Source organism: Vanacampus margaritifer, chromosome 11, assembly GCF_051991255.1.
Source record: "Vanacampus margaritifer isolate UIUO_Vmar chromosome 11, RoL_Vmar_1.0, whole genome shotgun sequence".
Lineage (NCBI taxonomy): Eukaryota > Metazoa > Chordata > Actinopteri > Syngnathiformes > Syngnathidae > Vanacampus > Vanacampus margaritifer.
Genome location: NC_135442.1, coordinates 21,299,638 through 21,316,430, shown reverse-complemented (window position 1 = coordinate 21,316,430; position 16,793 = coordinate 21,299,638). Strand labels below are relative to the sequence as shown.

At 37.0% G+C, this 16,793-nt stretch overlaps 1 protein-coding gene across 9 annotated transcripts in view; it reads right to left on the bottom strand.

Moving 5' to 3' along the window:
* The window catches only part of LOC144060715 (inactive dipeptidyl peptidase 10-like), a 100,160-nt gene that overhangs the window by 72,409 nt on the left and 10,958 nt on the right, over positions 1-16,793 (bottom strand). The window lies entirely within an intron of this gene.

Sequence of the window (16,793 nt, the reverse complement as noted above, 5' to 3'; positions counted from 1 at the left end):
GCCAATCAGCTCTTCAGCTCTCTCCGTTTGCCCATATCTGGTCCAGGTGGGCCTCTGTGTGTGCCGCTTTTATGTGACCTGGCAAATGGGTTCGAACTTAATTCTTTCCATACATAAGACGTATCAATATGTCATAAAAGTCATAGTCGCCGCGTACATATGACGTATCTATACGTCATAAGCATTTTTTCATGCAAGAGTGTACAGGAGGGTCTGACACCGTTTCTGACTGAAGGATTAGGCTTGACTGAAATGTTTTTTTTTTTAAACGGCCAGCAGGTGGCAGCAAGTATAAGATCAGCCAGTATCATGCAGAGTAGGAGGAAGTATAGTTTTTTTGGGGGGGGGGGGGTGTATTGGGAGTGCAGTCTGTTACTGGCGTGGTGTAGTAGCGCAGCTGAGAGGAAGTAGAACATGAGCAATGAGCAGAACAAAACAGTTAACCCTGGAGAAATTCTTTTTGGCTAAAAAAACAAACAAAAAACAAAGCATCCTCATCGACTCATCAAAGCAAGGCGACGATCGAATTAGGCACGTCAAGGAATGGCGCTTCGTTTGTCGAGCAAACGCAACGAGCAGACGTCAAACATGGTAGTCGGATGAATACTTGCTTGTGGAACATAAATAAAGCAAAAAAAACACCTGTTTTTATCCATCTCCGGGGGTGGCCATTCTGTCTTGTACAGCCATTTTCTGGTGACTGAACATGACATCACAATACCTAATAGCTCAGATAACGACTGTCAAGGCTCACCTTTTGGGGGTTTTGGTCATATGAAGTTCACAAAGAATTTGTACTGATCATAAGGGTCTTCGAGCCATGCTTTGTCTGGTTCCTCACCTAGGACCTGTTTGTCATCATAGGTGGCATAAATCACTGGATAAGGTGACAGCTCGGAGTGAATACTGAACTGTTAAAAAGTATTTAAAGAAATGGAAAACAGAAAATAGAAGGACAGTGAATGACTTCCACAAGTTTTATTGACGTTATAAGTACTCAAATATTTAGAACAATAAAAATCTGACCGCACCGCTATCCCAAATCAAGATACGCATACGCAGATGCTCAAACTGCACGCAAATAACACACAAGCATCAACATCAGGCAGTGACAACATAGATAACTAACAAACAATATAAATATTGAATAAATACATAAAAATCAAACATTACATACAGTTGAATTGGCCTGAGCTGACTTTTCCCCCGATTGATTTAAATGAGGGTAATCTCAGCCTTATTCCAATGATTTCTGTAATGCTCTTACTTTTATCTTTATTTAATCAGTATTTTTTTAAACAATTTGATGCTATTTCACATGACCTTAATGGTCATAAGTATAGAAAATGGAAATATGGATGTTATTATGTTTCTGTTTTTTTTACTCTAATTTTGCAATGTTGAATTAGGCAATGGCTATGTCAACAAACAGTTGGCACACTGTTAAATCATTCTTCAGATTTTTTTTATAATTTGTTCACATTGCCTTAGCTACTTAGAGGCTACCAAGATCAAGTTTGTATTGCTGGCAATGTTCAAAATGCAGCATAAATCCTTACAGATTGAACGCTCTGGCGTCTTGGGGGAGAAATTGAGAAAAGCGTTTGATGCGTTATTCGATGGGCTATCTCCTGAATGCAGCCTTTGATATCTCTGCCAATGAATTGAAGATCACCAGAAAGAAATATCGGATAGTGGGGAGTAGAGAGAGGAGGGTGTATCGAGGCCCAAGTGCACAAACTCATCCATACAAACAACAGGCTGCGGATATCCTCTTCTAAACGCATCATGTTTCACGTGCGAGCTAATCTCCTATATTGTCTGAAAAATCCCCATCGCCTTCCCTTCTCCAACATATCGACTGTTAAACCGTTGAGAGGTGATAACTGGTACAATCTTTCCGACTCCCAACTCAAGATATTGATTGATATATTGCTTTATTGAGTTATTGCTAAAATAAAACTATTAATACAAAAATGTCAATTCAAATGGTGCTAAATTGACTTTCCAATAATGTGGTCTATAAATATTCACAACTAAATATGTATTAGAGATATTTCAACAAGCAAAATATACTGTAGTGTACATGCATAGCAGCCATCTAGGAAATCATTTTCTATAGCACTCCATGTTGCGGCTGAAGTCAAGAGTTCACCCTGAAATGATCGCCAGTCAGCCACATTGCTGAATACTTGGATCACACATTTCAATGTTGTTATTAGATTACAAGTTTGCCAATTACAATTGCCGATCTTGCAGTGCAGCTGGCCGTAATCCACGCTTGAAGGTCCATTGTTATTCCTTTCATTGCAACTGCCCACACGTTGCCATAGCACCAAGCAGCTTTTTCTTAGTCTAACAGTGCACCCTACTGGTAATGTTTGGTCACCTCAGTCATACTGTATAAAGAGCTGTCATTTTAAACTATATCGATTGGTTGAAACATGATTGAAGTATTGTCAAGGCATTTACAGAAAATCTAATAAAAACACAAAAATGTTTACAATTATTTCACTGCTTGATTGTGACAAAAATAATGATTTGAGTCAACACTAAATGAAGGATTAAGTTTAAACCCCCCTCAAATTATTTGCAATTCTGTATGAATTACAGTGCTGAGCTTTACCCCTGTCAATTTTAGTAACGTAACAAAGCCCAAATCAAACAGAGTAGCAGCACAGCCCCAAGTCATTTGTACATATTTTTTAAATGCTCCAACATATATCCATAGCTCCCTCAGGGATAAAAGTAACACTATCATAAGCACACTTGTAATTTATATTTTTGTTAGAAACTCATTTTGATCGTTTCATATGTTTAATTTAGAAGTGAAGCTTCTATGTAACTCAGATGCTGGCTCAAGCCAATGTATATGGCATTGACAATTTACATGCCCTTACAAAAGAAGTCGAATAGCCTTGTTTTTAACATCGCTTGGAATTTATAAGACAACATGTCACACAATTACAAATATACAATTGAAAATTGTATTTTTTTCACGACATCATCATCGAATTGGGCAATTTAAAAGGAGCAACAACTTGACCTCTCTTTCTACCGTTTTCTCTCCTCTTTTTTTCTTTTCTGTGCTCTGGACAATTTTGGTATTTTTTGACATGTTTACAAAGTTCATACATTTGCCCCCCAACACCCACCTACCCCCACATTGAGTGAGCAGTATTGTATAACAAACAGACAGAGTATTTGGTATTATCATTTGTAGTAATATTGACTGGACATTCAAAAAAATCAAGGACGCATCTGTTGAGGAAGGACACATCTGTACTTGCTCCTGCACTCGCTCGTGACTTCTAACCATTTTGTTTGACATTGGAATTTTTAACTACATTGTTGCAATGTGCCGGGCGGAAAAAGAGCTGACGAGACTGAGGAGATAAAATCTTCTCTTGCAAAACTCAAAGAAATGGTCACCGAAATACATTAAATTAAAAAGAGCATCAAGCCACTTCTGCAGGAAATTCAGCAGTTGAAGAAAGAGACACAAGAAAAAGATCAACACTTTGTCACATTGGAACAAAAAGTGGATGATTTGGAACAGAATCTTCGTATTAACGATGTGATAATTACAGGTATCCAGATTAAACGGCGCCGCGGCCCTCTGGCGAGAGCTGCGGCCAGCACAAGTGCAGCTGATTCTGACCAAGCTTCAGCAAACGAGACTGTGGAACAACTCGACTCAGAGATTTGGGATTAATTGTGGATCCAGCGCACATTTAGATGTGCTGGAGAGACACAACCACCGGCAGTTCTGACCAGGTTTGTTGACAGGAAGAAAAAGATTGCTCTTTTGAGAGATAGCTACAAGCTTAAAGGTAAACATGTCAACGTCAAAGAAAATCTCACAAAACGAAATGCTGACATTGCCAGAAGGGTGCGACAATTGAGAAAGAATGTTCCTCATTCAAACTAAAGCTGAAAAGAAAATACGGATCGTCAATAGTAGTGGAAAAGAGTTTGAGAGGCAATAACTGCAATCAGTAACTCACATCATTAAATTGTGGATTATGTCTTACCCAAATGAAACTATTGTAACATATTACTAATGAACCCAAAACTGGAGCTGTTATGATTTGAATAATGTAAATATAGCATATGATTACTTGCTGACACTGCCAAGGTTAACGTTTGCTTATACACTTGCATTGATAACATGTATTGCTGTTCCTGTAAGAATGTAAACATTGTCTGGCTCTATTTCTGTTTGGATATTTGATGATGGGTTACTAATAAGCCATGGCTTTTACCCGTCAGCCCTTCTTTCGGATATCAATGTTGCAAATTATATGTTGTGTAACCTGTAATAATGTGTGCGAAAGGAAAAATTTATTAAAAAATTAAAAAATTAAAAAAAACATTGCTTTAAATTCGTCGCTGTTCCATGTTCAAGGTTGTTGTCAAGTTACTGTAAATATTTGCAACCAATTGAAAGAGATTCATCCATACAAGATTTAATCTGGATTTTATTCAGTGGTCAAGCAGCATTTTTCTTTTGTCTCTTTTTATTTTAACATTCAGTAGTTTTAGTTTGACCTTTCATCAAGACCATAGATGCCTGCAGGTTTTGGAGGTTTCCCTTTTCCAACACAAGCTGATTCCAATCAGCAGGTTCGTTATCAGGCTTATGCAGAGCTTGCTGATGAGCTGATCATATATCAGCTGTGTTGGAGAAGGGAAACATCCAAAACCTGCAGTTCCTCGAGGACCGGAGTTTGACGCCTATGATCTAGACATTTGAAACTTCTTTTTTGAGTTTTATTCTTTACAGTGCTCACTGGCAATGTGGTACTTTAAGTGAATTGCCATTTTTGCATTTGAATTAGATATAGGATTTTGAGAAAAATTGACATAAATAACACAGGAAAATATTTTATTGTAAATAAGTGTAAGTAGTAACAGAAATATATTCACTTTTTTCTGTAATAGCCTTAGATTTTAGATTCAGTTCTTCACAACAAATGAGTCTGTCACTATTGTAATGTATTTTCATGTTCTTATTGCCCTTCAATATGATATTTTTATTACTAAAAATTTTTTTTTTGTTTTTTACTCAATCATTCAAATACTATTTATTTAATTTATTTTTCATTATAAATGATAAATTATTTATTTAAAGAGGCAGGACGCAAGCTACCGAGTTTTTGCAGATTTGCGACCCCTCTGGCGCAAAGTGGAATGGAAGCCAGCAACGTGCACGCGCCGAGACGTTAGTTAGTGGTAGTTTTATTGTGTATTGCTTATCATAAATAGACCCTATTGTATTTCTTTGACGGGGTTTCACCTTTTTAGCAAGAAGAAAGCAAGCTGTGGGTCCCGTTTCATCCTCTTAGGTTTTTCCACCTACTCCAATATTAACGCTGCTCCAATATTGATCCTCGTCCTCCTGCAACGCTTGTCCGACTTCAGTTTTGCCTTTTTTGTCACACTAGACACTGTTATCCTTTCCTGCTTAGTATTCTGACTGTGGTCGGGGAACACTGGGAAGATTTTTCCCTCGGTCAGTGTCACCTCCGCGGACAACTCATGTTGCATGTCGCCAAACTTTTGGCCCGATGGTCGAACAAAAGGAGCCACTGGGAAACGGAGGGTCGCACTGCAGTATGGGTTTATTATTATTTTGACGCACTTTTATATCCGCTGTGGCACACGCTTGTCTTTTGCCACAGACTTGTATAAACACTCCCAAACACTTCCGCGTTTCCGCGGGGCAAGAGAGAGCATGCACGCGCCTGGCTCACAAAAGCTTAAGCTTCGGTCCCGAACCGCCGATCATTACTTCACTCTACAGGAAAATAGGGGCAACAGCCATTGTGCCACAGTAGTGCCTCCTGTCCATTATACAATTCTTAAAACATGTGTGAGTGAAAAATATTGTTATTTTAACACTCCAATTTGCGTCAATGTTGCGACATGCACCTTTGAAGGATCTTTGTGCAGTTTGACACTTTTTTACTCGCGACTGCCACCACGGCCCAAAGCGTAACTGCAGCATCTGTGTCAGGCTCGTTCATGGTGTGCATGCGAGTACGTGCGCAATCTTAAAGCAACAGCCACAGTTAACAAATAAAGACATGACTTGAAATGAGGTAAGAAAAACTCCGCCCCTCCCCTCCCCAAAGAAATTGTGGAGTGTGCAGGGTCCACACACTCTACTATAAAGGGAGTCAGAGTAAAACAGTCAGGGCTCTTCGTACTCATCTGGGCATTGGTGGAGCATGCATGATGTAGGAAACATTACCTTTTTAAAGGGTACAATGTACCTTTAAAGTGCAACTACTACCATCATAAATTTAGAAATAAACAGCAAAAGTTCATACAATCCAGGCGATGCATAATTTCAAATAAATTTGCTCCACTTTGCATATGTTGTTATTATTATTATTATTATTTATTTTATTTATTTATTTTTTATTATTATTATTATTATTATTATTATTATTATTATTATTATTATTATTATGCCGGAATTTGGTCCTTCAACTACTTCTATATTTCTTGACATACTCAAATCATTCCAACTTCAACATGTTCCTAAAATTCACACTTCACAGCCACTATTTACTATATTTCTAATTCCTAACTTTCACCATTTTCCCAAAAGTCAACATTTTTTTTCAAAGATTTCAAAGAAGAAATTCAAAGATTCACTCCCATTAAAAATTCAAACTTGGGCTAAATTTTCAGCACACCAACAATTCTCACATATCAAACATTCAACATTTTTCACTCACATATTGCACATTTTCACCAGTACCATTTCCTTTAATTCCATATAATTAAATATCATTGAGTATTATTCCACGTCATTCAATGCATGCATTTTCACCATTACCATTCAAAAACATCCAATATTATTCAATATAATTTCATATATTTCAACAACTTTATTGAAGGTGAATTTTCACCTGAATTTTGGCGCCCCCTGGATTCCGCGTTGCTCTGTGCCTCTGCCTAACCGACCCTGTATGGGCCTATTAGATTAAGAGCAGAAATATGACTATATTGCATTATGACTGTTGTAGTCAAGATTACAATTACTGTATACACAGTAATTGGTGGAACACACATGTAGCTTGCCCACCAATTATTCCTCGAATTGCTACTATAAAATTGCATCTATCGGATTTAAGTGTCATACAAAAGTCCTTTAGATCAAAATGAAATACAAAATACAGTGAGCTGGTATGAAACAGAATTACTAGTAGTGTTCTACATTTTGTTTAAATTGTTAAGTTGTTGAAGGAGTGATGCTATGCATACATTATATGTACACAGATTGCAAAACAACCCTCAGTGGATTTTTCCATAAGAATGTTTTAATCTTCAAAGCCATTCTAAGCTCATTATCATAATGAGGTTGCACTGAGGCACATTAAACAGCTGCTTCTGTGACGCCTTTTTTCCCCAACTCACCCTCAGAGCCTGCCTGCCATATAGCGTGAATGCTTACTGGCATCACACCGTTACATCCATTGATGGCACCAATCATAACATACAAGAGGTTATTATTTTAGTGCTGACAGAGTGAAGGCAAGTGATAACACAAATACACTGCAACCGATTAAGTGTATCTAAATGGAGGGGCAATGAAGGGCATAGGAGAACAGTAAATGGTGGATCCAATTATTGATGAAATCGGTATTGTTCAGGAAAACACGTGCTCGGAAGATGAGGAAACCAAAACACATCAGAGCAATGTACTGTACCTACAAGTAAGTCAAGTCAAGTCATCAGCTTTTGAGTTAGCATTACTTTTTTTTTTTAACCATTTGTACAAATTGCCCCTAGTTCATACATTTTTCTGATCTGGACCAAAGCAAGGAATAAATGTAATGACTACAACATTCACTAGATAATCATAGATATGAGTTTGGCAAGACAATGCAAAAGCAGATCTTATACACACGTTTTATAACCTTGTTCAGGTGTCGTGTATCCCACTATTTAAAGTTACCCCATCCCGTTTGTAATTTTAGTTTAAAAAATGAATAAATAAATTAATAACTATTTTAGCAGTAAAAGCAGTGAATGTGCACTCTCAAGAGACAGACCAAAAATAAATGCTGAAATGTCATGTTGAGATCTCTTTTCATCTTCCTTTCAATACAGCCATCAACACTTAGCTTGTACTTGTTTTTCAGTTCTTTGAACGAATGCTACAAGGCTGAAAACAGTGCTCAGTTCATCTGATCAGGGATGGCAATTAAAAAAACAAGCAGGCATGTTTTATGAGTTTTAATCATTCTTGGGTTTAGAAATAAGTCATTACTTAAATACATTTTTAATCAATGAGCCATTACAATTAAGATATTGGAAAAAAATGTTTACATGGTTTAATGCTTTATAAAATATTGTAAAATATTTTGGACATTATTTAGTAAACGTTTATATCTGCCAATCAGGCAAAACACTGGGTGTATACTGTTAGTTCAAAAGAATAATTTAGTGTGCACAATGTGATTTATCAAATCCACATCTGGAAGGCAGGTGAAAACTGGCATCGCTATACAGAGCAATGATTGTGATGAAGAAAATGAAATGAAAATGAGAGGCAACATGGAAAATGGCTTCCACGCACATTTTTGAAATATCAGGCTCCAGACTAACATTTTTTGCTAGGAGCGCTGTAGCCCCTAACTTAAAATTTTTAAAGCGCTGGAGGAAAGTTTAGGGGCACACACGGTAAAATGACTTGCTCAGTAAATATACACACGCGCCATCTTCATTGTATTACTGATCAAATGTTTTTGATTCACATTTTATTTTACAGATTTCTACACAACATCAACACTAAATAATTATTTAAAGTTTAAATACTAAAAATATCAAGTCAATGTTTAGATCAGAAGTGCAAGTACAGTATTTTATCAGCAAATTTTGCACTCAGTTCCCACTCGAAGACAGTAATGTGAGAAGACCCCTCTGGCACACAAGTTTTATTTATTGGGAAAAAACAAGGCACCGATTATCCTATTTTTCCATGGTAGAGTTTTGCAGGGTCCAACAGTTAATCGTTTTTGGGTGGTTGCCCATAAGACGTACTGACCCATAAATTTTGTGATTATTTCATATTAACTAACCCCCCTCCCCCAAAAACTTATAAATATGTTCTATTTTAAATGTTTTAAGTGTCCCAAAGACATATTTATACGTTTTTTATGTTTTGTAATGCTAGAGCATACAGAAGGCTTTGATGCAGCCTCTCATCTGCAAAGAACAGTTAAATAAATAGTAGTTATTACACAAACAGCCAGCAGGTGGCAGGAGAGCAAAAGAGATCTTCCAGGGCCATGTTGACAAAAAGCTAATTTACCCACAATTCTAAATAATGATGAAACTTAGTTATTTTCATAGCTGTTAATAAATGTTGAAATTAGTAGATAAATGTTCATACATTTTACTAGTACACTCTAACAAAGATTGAACAGAGGTGTCGAATTGCGTGTTTCAAATCACATTAACGAGCCAGATAGTTAGCATCCACTCCAACTGCACGAACACACAGCTTAGTTTTAAAATGTACCTTCTTCAAAACTATTAAGTTTAATAGTGGGGGATTTCGTCTTTGTGCTTGGAGTTTTTCACTCTGGAGCCGGAGTCATATTCATGAAATTACTGCATAGCTTGCCACTACGATAGTCATTTGTCCCATGCTAGTAAACATAGTAACATAACATCATCACAGCGTTTCAGTATAGAACGGACTATGTAAAAATAAGTCAGTTAGCATGCTAAACAAGTTTTACCTTTGCATTATGAGGTATATTGTCTCCCGCTGTGAGCGTAGCATCTCGTCCCAGAGACTCAGCCAGCAACAAGCTTTTGAATCAGCCCCAGTGTAAGGAGAAGAGACAGCATTGACTACATAATGATATAGGTTGTGCGCTGTAAATTCCGGCAAAGTCAGCGATTTGATTAACTTGGTAAAAACAGCAGGCAACAGAAGGTAAATATTGCGCTCTATGAGTCCCGACTAAATGTGCAAATTCGACTGACAGGCGAACTTCGGTTGAAGTAGTAGATTCCATGGCTCTATGGGCAATAATAACTTTTAATTTGTAAAAATGTCACTAAGTCGCTCTGGGTCACGTCCACTTCCATTCAACAATCATTTCCTTCCGCTGTCCGTCATAGGGCAGTCACGTGATCATGTGACGTCGGTGCAAATGGTCAATACCATTATTTAAGCGATCGCTATTTAAGCATAGAAATTTGTACATCAAACCCATTTTGAGTACTTTTCTGCTCGTGAGCGGTTCTGCCATATTTGATGTGGCAGGGCCTCCGTAAACAAATGCATGACAACTTCACTGGACTTTATAAAGGAACAACATACAAAGTGCACACATTTAATGCCTCTCATTCACCCAGAGCGCGACAGAGAGCGTGACACTTCCTTCAAAAATGCGTATGATACATTCTGCACAAAATAGCGACCAAAAGGTTCAGAATTCAGGCCGACCAAGTGGGAAAATGCAGGCCAATTCAAGTTAGTCACTCTGGGTCTGGCTAGGTCTCTGCCAAAAGCACTTTAATTGCTATTTTTTAAACGAACTTGCGGCCCGACATAAAAACAGTGCCCCCTAGCGGCAAACCGGGGAAAATCCCGGTGCACCCGGCGTTTCACTCCGGGCCTGGAAGGTTCCCAGGGTCAGCAGCGTCTCTTATAAAGTTGACTAAATAAATAGTTCCCTGAGGATTAAAATGGTTTTACAGTAAATTTAACTTTTATCGGCCGTCAAATTTTGAAAAAAGGCCGATACCAATATTCGTCCAAATGCCCAATATCGGCCGATATCGACCTGGCCAATTATCGGTCTATCCCTATTAAATGTGTTACTTTTTTTCATTTAATACTTTGTTTTTCATACGTTTTTAGACTTGTCTGACTTTCTGTTAAATTTATGAAATTGTTGGCAGTTTTATGGACATGTTATGGACATTTTCTGCTTCTTCTTCCTTTTTTTTGGCTATTTAAAAAAATATATTTCTACCTTCTTTTTGCCAGCAAATTACTGACATTATTGGCAATTTTATGGATATTTTATAATATTATTTTTAATTTCTTCTTTTACTTTTGGACATTTTATAGTTTTTGAATGATTTCTTTTCTGCCCTTTTTTCTTTAAAAAAAATAAATAAATAAATAAATCAGACCGTTTTTTTCCAAAATGTCTTGTTTTTGGACATTTTAGGTGACTTTTTGAACATTTCCCTTTCTGCCTTTTTGATTTAATTCTCTGACATTTTTGGCAATTTAATTGACATTTTATAGTCAATTTCTTCTTTTCCTCTTCCTTTTTGGACATTTTATGATCACTTTTTGGACATTTTAAAGTCTTTAAAAAAACTTTCTCATCTTTTTCTGACAACATAGAAATTTGGAATACATTTTTGGGGATCATTTATTTATTTATTTTTTAAATACAAGTCATCAATTAATTTGAAAAATATTTTATCTAAAGAATACAAATAAACATGTATACAAAAAAAAATATTAATTTCAACAAAAACATTTTAGAGATGCAGAGGAAGCCACAGGAGAGGGACTAAAGAGCCACATGTGGCTCCAGACCTAGTCTAAGGGAACAGGGGCCTTATGCGTTTAGGGGAAGCCGAGCTTCCCTTGCAGTCTGAGCGCAATCACCACTGGTAGAAGGAGAAATATATATGGTTCAGCAAGAAAAATTTGATCCAAATGTATTTTGGTTACAACTGGTTGTACTAAAACAAGCTTATAATCAATTTTTGAAACCAAACTTCTATACATTGGATTAGACAATTCTGAATTGTGAGCCCTCGAATGTTTTTCACTCAGATTTTCACATTGATTTTCACCCCAAGAAATTTTACTGAACAGACGTAAATTGGGTTCCCATCCACTTATTTGTATTCAGATTTTTAAAAAAAATGCGAAAATAAAAGTGAATGGAAACTCTAGAAATTCGAAAAAGGGTCAAAAATTGGGGGTGGATTTTGAAGCGTATCGAAAATACTAAAAAAATAAAAATAACAATAAAAATAACAATAAAAATGCGAATTTTGGCTTGTGTCAGTCTGCCCAAGTGCAGCTGTGGCTACTTAAATAGCTTACCGCCACCACAGTCTGAATGTGTGAGTGCATAAATAATGTATCCATTCCATTGTCTAGAAAAGAGCTCTATGAATCCAATGCATTATCATTATCTTTATTATTATTATATATTTACATTATATTTATATATATATATATATATATATATAGAGAGAGAGAGAGAGAGAGAGAGAGAGAGAGAGAGAGAGAGAGAGAGAGAGAGAAAAAGAGATCCGCACTGGCCTCCCCCCACGTAAACACCACTTCCGTTAGCGAAATGTTGTTGTGTTTCATCATGTTTACGTTATGTTTTTTTGTTTCATATTTTGTGTTTTTTGATTTGTGTTTATGATTACTTATTGTTTTTTTGTTTCATATTTTGTGTTTGTGTTTTTTTATCTGTGTTTGCGATTACTTTTTTGTTGTTTTGTTTCGTATTTAGTTTTTGCCTTTTTTTATTTGTGTTTGCGATTACTTTTTGTTGTTTCGTTTCATATTTTTTGTTTCGTTTGCGATTATGTTTTGTATTGTATTTTGAGTTTGTTTTTTAATTTGTTTTTGTGATTACCTTTTCGTTGTTTTGTTTCATTTTTTTGTGTTTGTGTTTTGATTTGCGTTTGCGATTACATTTTCATTTTTGTTTCGTTTTTTTGTGTTTTTATTTGTTTTTGCGATTACATATTTGTGTTTGCGATTACCTTTTTGTGTTTGCGATTACCTTTTTGTTTTTTGTGATTAAAAAAAATTGCTGTCGTGTTTCATTTTTGTTTTTGTGTTTTTTATTTGGTTTGTGTTTTTTGGTTTGCAGTCGTGTTCACTTTTTCTGTTTTTGCTTTTTGCACTTCAGGGCCACCGTAAAATACGCTCACCGTAATATCACAATTCTCAAACATATAATCACCAAGCCCTATTTATGTTGCAATGTTTGCAGTTGATGCACTATATGCTCTGGAGAGAGAGAAAAATCGCCATTGAACAAAGGGACTTTGCAGGGATGTGCCATACAGCAAATTTGCTATAACTCATTAACAATTCATGTCTTCTGAACACAAGATTTGTCATGTCTTCTGAAACATTTTGATCCCAAGGCATCAGGGGCACCACAAATTAAAGGAAAATATGTATACACTAACAAAATAGTGGGTTGTTATAATTTGCCAACCAGTTATAATGCTAGTTCACCAGTTAAATAGCCAGAAAAATATGGAAGTAAATAGCGTTTTAAGAACAATTTCAGGAAATTTCAACTTGGGGACATTCCTAATATAAAGTGTGTTTAAATATTATGTATGTAACGGATGCCAGCTCGTACTGTTCAAATGTATATTAGTAAAACCTCACATATGATCGTTATTACATAAATATGACAGTGTTTCTAGTGAATTCATTAGACCCGCCACAGAAAGATTTTGGTGCCAACTATTCGCCCCAGTTGTGGATTTTAGGTTTATTTTAGTTGGGTGCGGGATGACAAAATCAAAGGTATGGCCTTCCATTAGGCTGCGTTCACACTGCAGCTCAATTCAAGATATTTTCACAAGTATCTGATATTTTCATGCAGTGTGAACACCTGACCTGGGCCTCTTTCGTATGTGGATATAAATCAGATATAAATGCTCATCCGCACGCATCCGATTCATACGTCATCAAAAACCTGATATGCGTTATACGCGGGCGGGAGAGAGTGGTTGGAAGGGAGACTACTGACGTGTTATGAATATATACAAAACTGTTTTGAGTAACAGTGTTATATGTATTTTTGTCTTTAATTTAATCACACATGGAGCATAAAGTTGACATGTGTGGCGAATTCAGCCCTGCAGACGGTTCATGACGCAACATCATCTTTGGTACACTTCTCAATAAAATGAAGAGGTCGACGAGTGTCCCCTAATTTCCCCCAAATAATTCTATTACCTCTTCCAACTTTGCTACTCTGGGGACATGAGATGAAAAAAATAAGTCTGACGGATTTCTGTTGCTGTTTGTAAACATCACATTCAAAACTGACGCACGAGGAAGCCGAGGACAGCAGTCAACCAGGAGCGCGGGCGTTTGCACAGCTGAATTTGCATAATGTGTGCAGCCATAGCTAAATTTGCATATGACACTGATAAAAGTCGCTTGCCTCGGCAGCTTGGCTGGCAGTGAAACATTGCGAGTCGGGTTACTTCCGTGAACACTGCAACATGACGTTTTGGGTGTACGTCACTTGACGTGTGCTCTTTGCGCATGCGAGTCGCATCAAGGGCGTGTTGCGTTCACATTAGATTTCGCATTTGTTTTTGTAATGTGAACGATACATAAAAATATCTAATTTAACAAAAAATACGAATTGGGCATCAGTGTGTGCACGTGTGAACGTAGCCTTATTGATACCTATGTCCTACAGATAAAGTTGGCGAGCTCATCTTAAAAAAAAACATTGAGAAGTACAAACACACACACAGCAGTTTGTTTTACTATCTTTGTGGGGCCATCTCATTGACATAATGCATTTCCTAGCCCCTTCCCCTAACCCCAACCATCAAAAATGATTGCCTACCCTTATTCCTTACCCTAACCTCAACCATAACCCAATTCAAACCTTAACTCTAAAACCAAGTTTTGACCCTTAAAAAGAGGTCTAAACTTGTGGGGCCCAGCAAAATGGCCCCACATGGACGGGTGGGCCCCAACACACACACACACACACACACACACACACACACACACGCACACACACACACAGGTTTGTTTTATTACCACATTTTTGTATTTTAGCCCATTCGGACCTGATTATATGAAGTTGACTCTAAAGCTGTCTTTGACATCTACAAAGCATTTTCAGCCCACCTATCTGACCACCTAACCCAGCTGCCTCAGCCAGATATGATGGTCAGATAGGTGGGCCGCATGCATTTTTACAGCACATAATGAGTGCCGGAGACAAACAGTCAACTGGTTTGTCCAAATTTGGTTGTTACTCATACTCTCTCATTTGCCCAATTGTATTTTTGCTTTGTTTCTTTATCATCCTGGGATATAGTGGAGCATGTATCTTCATGAGGCCAACATCAAAACACTACCCATGCCACCAATACGTAAAGCAGTGCCAAGTTGCCAACCTGTGTGGAAATGTATCCAAACAACTGTCTATAAAATGCCAGGAGTAAAGAAATTTTTGATAGTAGAATAGAATATGTGCTTGTAATTTAAACTACAGTGTAACAGCTGGCAGAGGTTGCAGGCTGTTAGCACAACCTAATGTTACTGTTAATTTTTAGTTACTTTGCACTATACCTAAACCTGTTGTGTTTTTGTACTGATACTGTTGATTGTTTTGTATGTCATTGATTTGAATTAGTTAATCTTGACATTTGCTTAAGGTTTAGGTAACTACCAATCACGGCTCAGCTTGCAAATGTCGCATGATCAAACTAAGGAAACAGGTGAGCCATGATTGGTCATTACCTCAGCCCTGAGCAACTGTGATGTATTTTTCAGTCAACAACAAATAGCAGAATGGCCACCCGCAAAGATGGATGAAAACGGCTGAATTTTGCTAACCTTGCTCTGCAAGCTGAATTCTCCTGGTATTTGTGTGTTCACAATCTCCCGAGAATACATGTTGTACCAAGCCCGCTGATTTTCACTGATCTGTACACTTTTTGAATGGACCAATCACAAAGCGGTATTGTGTTTGGGGATGGAATATGCAGCTGTGACAAAACAAGGAAGCGCAGACGCTGTGGGAAACAAAAAATCCTAACTTGGACTTGGATGAATGGACTCTGCAATAAATTCTGTTCTCGCAGAATTACTTACCGTTTCTTTGTTGAATGTTGAACAGCAAAAGGCGCTTCATGCATTTTTCGCTGGTAAATATGTTCGTGCTTTTTTTTTCCTATGACGAGAATGAAGACGGAATTCTCATCCATTGCCGTGATTGGTCAAAACAAAAGTTAGGTAGAGGTGTACAAGATCAGCTCGAAGTATTGTACAGAATGTCCCGCCTTTTCAAATCACCATGGAGCAGTTACAGTCCCAAGATATTGTGGAGAACTCCCTTGAGTGAATCACAATTATCAATCTAACTATTGCCAGGTTAAAATTTAGCATCTTAATTCATATTCCACAAATGTAATATTAACTCATTCACTCCCAGCCATTATCATTGAAGCAACCCCCTTCGCTCCTGGCTGTTTTACTGTATTTTGACTGGTTTTGCAAGGCCCACAGAATTTTGTGTTCAATTGCTATAAAAACATGAAATCTAACAAAAGTGTTTAAAACAGTATGGGAAAGAGCTTTTTGCAAAATGGCCATGTTTGATCTCTTATACTCTACTGCCACATGCTAGCCATTTTTGTAATAACTACCATTGCTTCAAGTGTTCTCTTTAGTTCAGAGGCTGTGTCAAAGCCTTCTGAATGATCTAGCATAAAAAAAACATTTTATGTATATATGTATATATATATATATATATATATATATACAGTATATATATATATATATATATATATATATATATATATATATACATCCTTGTAAGAATCCTATTACTGACTCATCATAAAAAAGATCCTGGTTGATATTTCAAAACGACGAATGGACGAATGTGGACAAACCCATGGAAAACACACATTCACACACACACACACAATTTCCTTGACAAGTGTAATGAAATGTTTGCATCACTTGCACTGTAGTCACTTGCACA